Here is a 6,976-nt window from a genome sequence, read left to right as displayed (position 1 = left end):
AATTATTTGGGAGTATGCAATAGCTTAGTTAAGGATTTTAGAGCTTAATTAATAATGCATGGGTATTTGCATTGTTGAGTTGATGATAGGCTTGGATCCTAGAGTAGGACTGCTAGGACTTCCTGTAGTAAGGTACGTAAGTACTGACTGAGATAGCCAGCGGGTTTGCATGCTTATATGTTGCATTTTGTGAAATATTATTCTACAGCATGTGAATAACATATTGTGCATGTCCATCTTTTGAGATGAGCCATATAGGGCCGTACAGCCCTGTTCGAACGATTGATGTCGAGTGCCCTGCGACCAACGGGTTAGCCGGAACTGGCATCTATAGGACACGGTCTACACCTGATAGGAATGAGCAGTGTACGCAGGGTTTGATTCCCGAGTTGTACCACTCATGTCCTAGGCGCCATTACTGAGTTGTTGTATACAGTTATCACCAATATGGATACCCTGTCATTTGCATGCATCATATTTGTATGTTTTACCCGTGCTTTCGTATTGAGATTAGAGCTCACGTCCTGTCTTTTTTGTGTATCTGGACACCCCATTCTATGGGGCAGGTGTAGGTGCATGGTTGAGCAGCAGGAGCTTGGAGTAGCCAGTGACCAGTGAAGACAACATGATTTGCTGTAGGTCTTAACCCTTAGGATTATTTGTAATTCGATTTGGTTGTATATTGGTTTATTTAACCGGTTGTATTCTGCCGATTTGATATTATTTAAGTCTTCCGCATCAATTTATTTAATGTATGCTTAATTATGCTCTAAACTCTGATTAGGTAGTGGACCCGGGTTGGGTCGCTACATTTATTGGTATCAAAGCAGCATGAAAGAGACTTGGGATATAGTATTGAGACTTTTTGGGTTATCCTTGTAGGATTGGTGAGACCTTTAAAGAAATGATGATGAGGCGTTTAGGTTGCCCGAATACTATCATCATTGGCAAAATTTTTAAAGATTAGGATTATGGGATTCTAGCAAGTCCGGACAGTAGCGATGGATCGTGTTCGAGTTTTCGAGATTCCTACTAATGTGGATCCTAGCTTTGGATCGAGTACCGGATGCCAGAGGTAGTGGCAAAGGATTGGTTGGGACATACTTTATGTTTGCATCTGTATCGTCCGTACCATGATGAAACTACTCTGAAAATCCTCCAACCGTAGTTGGAGAGATTTGTAGAAAGACCTTCACCAGGGAATGCCTCAAGTGGCTAAGGCATGACTGGGTTCGAGCGTAAGGTCATTAAATTCATGCAGGACATGATTTTATCTATATGCTTGTATCAATGCGTTCGGTAGGCACACGAGAAACTTCATGTTCAAAATCATGAATAAGATACAAGAAGAACGCTTACGGTAGATCGTGAGCAGAAGAGGTCAGCTGACATGCACCGATGCAAAGCATAGCTGGTTAGCGAGCACGTATCATTTCTTCGGATGTCTTTGCAGGAAGACGGGTAGAGAGATTTAGTCAGGAGTATGCTAGCATTGATACGTGTGTCTATTATAAGTTTCATTCTCAAGAAACGAAGACTAGTACAATGATTTAAAATATTGTATTGTTGTAATTGTAAATAGTAATTCAGTTGTAATAAATCATCATACTTTGGTTGTATCATTTCAAGTTAATGGTTGTACATTTTCATTGTATTTTGAATACTATATATATTACATGGGATTGTAATAAAGGAAATTGTACATAACTTGAAGCAATGATACATATATTATTTATCCAGCAATTCGTGAATGATTGCATGAGTTTGCTAAGCTTGGCATGGTATTAGTTGATTAGTGTTCAAACTATTGTTACTCGTAGGTTTTGAATAGGCCGATTGTAATAGCTTGACTTATGGTTAGTCTAGGCATTTTTCTAAGATTGACCTAGTTGGTCAGTGGACTAAGTTAGTGCCAGAGATGAGTTGATTCATCAGTGGGCATGAGTTTTGTTCTAGGTTGTTTCCTTAGAACATTAGTCTGCTGACCTTCGTAGGATGAGATTTGTGATGATGGGTTTTTATCAGGATGCCAGGTCAGGTATATGCCGAAAGTTGTGGACTATGACCATGATTTGACGTGAGGAGGCACGACCCTGTGTCGATGTACCTGGGAGCCTTTGTGCTTCAGGGGATGGCGGTGGGAAAGCTACTCATACTAGAGTTTTGGAAACATTCACGACGAGGTATGACCTTGGATTAGATATCAGGTTTGATATAAATGGTTAGATATCATCTGGTGTGTCAGAGATATTAATTTGAGTGTTTTTATGTGAGAACCAGTATTGGAGGTATTTCCTTGACGAGCGTGTGTTATGAGCAGGTGGGTCTTGACCTATGAGATACTGCTAGATGGATCGATCTAGTAGGTAGATGGATTTCTACCAGCGATGACTAAGGGTTGTCATCAGAGTTACGATTTGGGTTCCTTGTGATAGGAGTTAACCAAGATATTGGATGGAATGCTGTTTCAAGACTTTGACTCGAATAGAAGAATTGCTTCATGATGATTGACTTCATCAGTAATAAATTATATTAGATGCTAAGAGTTGTACAGGACTATTTGAGGCAAGAGGGAAGCGTGGCCTATGCCCGTGAATCCTTGGTGGTCGTCCAGGTGGGTTATCGTGGTGGGCTACCTCAGTCTTGAATCGTTACGCAGTCTTAGTGAGGGATATAATCAGGAGCGTGTCCAGAGATAGTGGAGATCTTTGGAATTCATTAGTTGTAATTCTTGGACTCGACGAGACTTAGTGTTCATTTTGAATGAACGAAGCAAAGGATAGTGAGTCCAGTGATTGCGCTAATTATTGTCTGATGTTTTCAGAGGTTGAGCGTAAGGATTTTCCATGGGATGAGAATAATCTAGGTTGATAGATCACGAGCATTTCTTGGGTTTAGTTTGCCTTAATATTCGATTAAAGTTTACGAGGTAGCTGTCAGTAGTAAGGCGTGAGATGGTGCCAATAGACTACTAATAGCTATTGTAATGCTATCGAGTATAGGTGTGTTGAAACCAGAGCGATTTGGGTATTCCAAGTGTTTGGGAATAGTAGACTGGTGGCAGTCGAGTCAAGGTTATTGATCGAACCAGGTAGGTTAGATGATCAATGACAACCTAATGTGAATTTCACTGTCGAGCTAAGTGTGAGCCACAGTAGAATCGACAAGGTCGATGAGTTGATTCAATCTGTGATGATCAGGGTGTAGCAATTAAGAAATACTTGGGATAGTATTTTGACGCATAGTGCATAAGGGGATTTGTACTTGGTACAATCTCAGAGCAGTCGGCGATTTGGGGTAATTTAGTAGTCTCTAGGGTTGCCAAAGATGAATAATTCGGGATTGCTCTAATTGGGGACGATTGCAATTAGACCTGTATGGTCAAGTTAGGCAATAACTTGACAGTAGAGATAAACAAGGGAGTTGGTAGTTTCCCAGGATATTGTCTTTTGCTAAGAAGAAACTGATATTGATTCCAGCAATTGCTTAGTAATAGCAATCGCATGCTTGGGTTGAGTAACGGAAGGGATCAAGATTTTTTCATCGTCTGAGAGTTGTCCACTAACAATGATATCAAGGGTGTCAACAGAACATTTCGACGGAGTGTTCTTGTGTTGAACCGTTATGTTGAATCCGACGAGTGTTGGAAAAGCTAATGTAACATTAGCTAGGATCTAGTTCTCAAGATCTAGTAGGTTGTGTCACTAGTTTCCAGCATGAGGTGCGTGATACTGTTGAGGTGATTGAGATAGTCAATGATCGACTTAGTAGCCAACGAGGTTGCCTTTGGGATTGAAGACTTCGCAAGATCGGGACGGATCGAATTCGTTCTTTCTAGTCAGTGAGTCACATTCGTGCATAATGTTTGACAAGGATATTGCGTTTTAGCAATGGACAATGGTCGGATGCGTGATAGGTAGTTAGTGATGATGGTGTCATCAGAGACTCTGAGGTAAGTTATACCAGGTGCAATGACTGTCGAGTTTTGAGACAGAATAGTAAGCATTTCCATATGTCTGTGCACTGTGGAATATCCATGTCGAGCATATTGGTGGAAGCTTGCCTTAGTTTTGATGTGTGTACAGTGATTGAAAGTATTTATAACTATTAGGGGGATGCCCATCGATTGAAATTCATGGGTGAATAACCTATGGTTGAGATGATGTAGATCATCAGAGATGCGATGATTGCCATTGCGGCATATGCATATGACTTCACGGACCAATGGTTCAAGGAAGGATTTTGTAACATGATTGTCAGGTGATGAGAATTTCATCATTACATAGTATTGATTACACCGATAAACGTAAAGTACAATTTGCACTAGACTTGGTGGTCTGAGTTCCTAGTATTGATTTAGAAGCTTGTCTTTGCTTCAGGGGAGCATGCGGAAGATGAACCAGTCAGGGAATCATGATAAGCAGTTACGTTGAAGTATAGCTTTGGGTCAACTGAATTCTCCTGGGAGAGATTCATGCATTGCTATATCAGGATGGTGTCGGGATGGGTATTCTGCAACGAGAAATTTTTGAATCAGATGGTTTGATTTAGTTTGGTGATTCGAATAATGTCGTAAGTCAGTCAGGTTAGGACTTGGTCTTTTTCAGTTTAAGAGTTTCCTTGGGATGGTGCTCTCGATCAAGCGGGTGTTTGTATCTTTTGCGATCAGTGAGATCGTGGTTAGGACAAAATATGCATCAGTGTTGTGATACATTAGTGCCAAGGAGATTCGCGCAGATTTTCAGAACCAAGCCCTTAGGTTTCAAAAAAATGCAGAAAGTTGTTCAAGCGATTGAATCTTTCAGGGAATTCGACAAGAGTCTGAGTGTGTCGGAAGATATTTTGACCAGACACTCGAGCAAGTGTCTCTAGTACGTTCTCGAGGTTCTATCCTAGATTTCGAGGATGAAATATTTTAAGGAGGGGAGAAGGTAGTAACCCGTATCCAAAATTAATGATTAATGGATAATTAATCATGTGATCATGTTTTGATTTAGTAAAAAATGATTAAGGAAATTTCAGATGGAGTAACGGACTTCAGAAATGGACTCATAATGATCGAAAATGGCCGTAGGATGACCAATAACAGAAGCTATGTTCATGGATCGGACGCAACGTTCTGGTCAGCTGATTTCATCCGTGACATCAGCAAAGTGACGTCATTGCTTACTAACATGATGGGACATCGGACGCAACGATCTCGAATGGACGCAATTAAGTGAGGAATGGATGCAACGTTCTCTGTCTATAAATAGAGGTGCCGAGGCCTCATTTGAACTCGCCCATCTCCTCTTTTCTCTCTCATTCCTTGGTCTTTCTAGTCAGATCTAGGGAGTTCTAGGCGTCCTATTGGGAATTCGGAAGTAGCGGAGCGATCCCGATGTCGTAGCAGAGCCGTGGCTATGTTTTGGAGGCAGTCGCCATCAGCGGGCTGACGACGGACGCATGTATAACTTTTGCTTCCTAAAATTATTTGGGAATATGCAATAGCTTAGTTAAGGCTTTTATAGCTTAATTAATAATGCATGGGTATTTACATTATAGATTTGATGATAGGCTTGGATCCTAGAGTGGGACTGCTAGGACTGCCTGTAGTAAGGTACGTAAGTACTGACTGAGATAGCCAATGGGTTTGCATGCTTATATGTTGCATTGTGTGCCATATTATTCTGCAGCATGTGCATATCATATTGTGCCTGTCCATCTTTTGAGATGATCCATGTAGGGCCGCTCAGCCCTGTTCGGACGATTGATGTCAAGCACCCAGCAACCGACGGGTTAGCCGGAACTGGCATCTATAGGACGGTCTACATCCGGTAGGAATGAGCAGTGTACGCAGGGTTTGATTCCCGGGTTGTACCACTCATGTCCTAGGCGCCATTATTGAGCAGTTGTATACAGTTATCCCCGATATGGATACCCTGTCATTTGCATAAATCATATTTATATGTTTTACCCGTGCTTTCATATTGAGATTAGAGCTCACGTCCAGTCTTTTCTGTGTATATGGACATCCCATTCAACAGGGCAGGTGTAGGTGCAGGGTTGAGCACCAGGAGCTTGGAGTAGCCAGTGACCAGTGAAGACCGTAGGATTAGCTGTAGGTCTTAACCCTTAGGATTATTTGTAATTCGATTGAGTTGTATATTGGATTATTTAACCGGTTGTATTCTGCCAGTCTTCTTTTATTTAAGTCTTCCGCAGCAATTTATTTAATGTATGCTTAATTATGCTTTAAACTTTGATTAGGTAGTGGACCCGGGTTGGGTCGCTACAAATGATCACCTCTACATTTGTCGCAAAACACCTCTTGGATACGCATAGCAGAATTTCCCATGCTCAAACCATAAATCTTCTTTGTGAGAGCTTCCAACTGAGCAGACATTGCAGTAATTGCACCAACTTGATGAAGTCCAGCAGTTTTTTTGGACATATTCCTCTCAGACTGAGGATGATAACTACTAGAATCCATCTCTTCTAATAGTTCATAGCCTTCCTCTGGTGATTTTCTCAAAAGATTTCCACCTGTGGCTGCATCTATCATATTACGGTTAGTAGAAAGTAAACCATAATAGAAAGTTTGTACCACAAGCCAGTCTGAGAGTTCATGATGTGGGCATCTTCTCAATAAATCTTTGTAGCGCTCCCATGCTTCATAGAGCGATTCCTGCTCCGATTGGGAGAAAGTTTAATGTCTGTCCGCAATTTCATAGACTTTGATGGCGGAAAATACTTGGTGAGAAACGATTTGGCCATTTCCTCCCATGTAGTGATGGAACCTGCAGGTAAACAATTCTGCCATGCCTTAGCTTTATTTCTCAATGAAAAGGGGAATAAACGTAAACGAACAACGTCGTCAGAAACTCCCTGATGCTTAAAGGTATCACATATTTCTAGAAAATTTGCAATGTGAGCATTAGGATCATCTAAGGCGGATCCACCAAATTGTACAATATTCTGAATCATCTGGATAATG

General features: G+C 41.2%; 1 pseudogene; it reads left to right on the top strand.

Moving 5' to 3' along the window:
* Positions 1–6,603: 6,603 nt before the first annotated feature.
* Positions 6,604–6,701, top strand: LOC140870161 (small nucleolar RNA R71; annotated as a pseudogene).
* The last annotated feature ends 275 nt before the right edge of the window (positions 6,702–6,976 follow it).

Source organism: Henckelia pumila, chromosome 4 (assembly GCF_033568475.1).
Source record: "Henckelia pumila isolate YLH828 chromosome 4, ASM3356847v2, whole genome shotgun sequence".
NCBI classification, from domain to species: domain Eukaryota; kingdom Viridiplantae; phylum Streptophyta; class Magnoliopsida; order Lamiales; family Gesneriaceae; genus Henckelia; species Henckelia pumila.
This window is presented reverse-complemented; position numbering and strand designations above follow the sequence as displayed.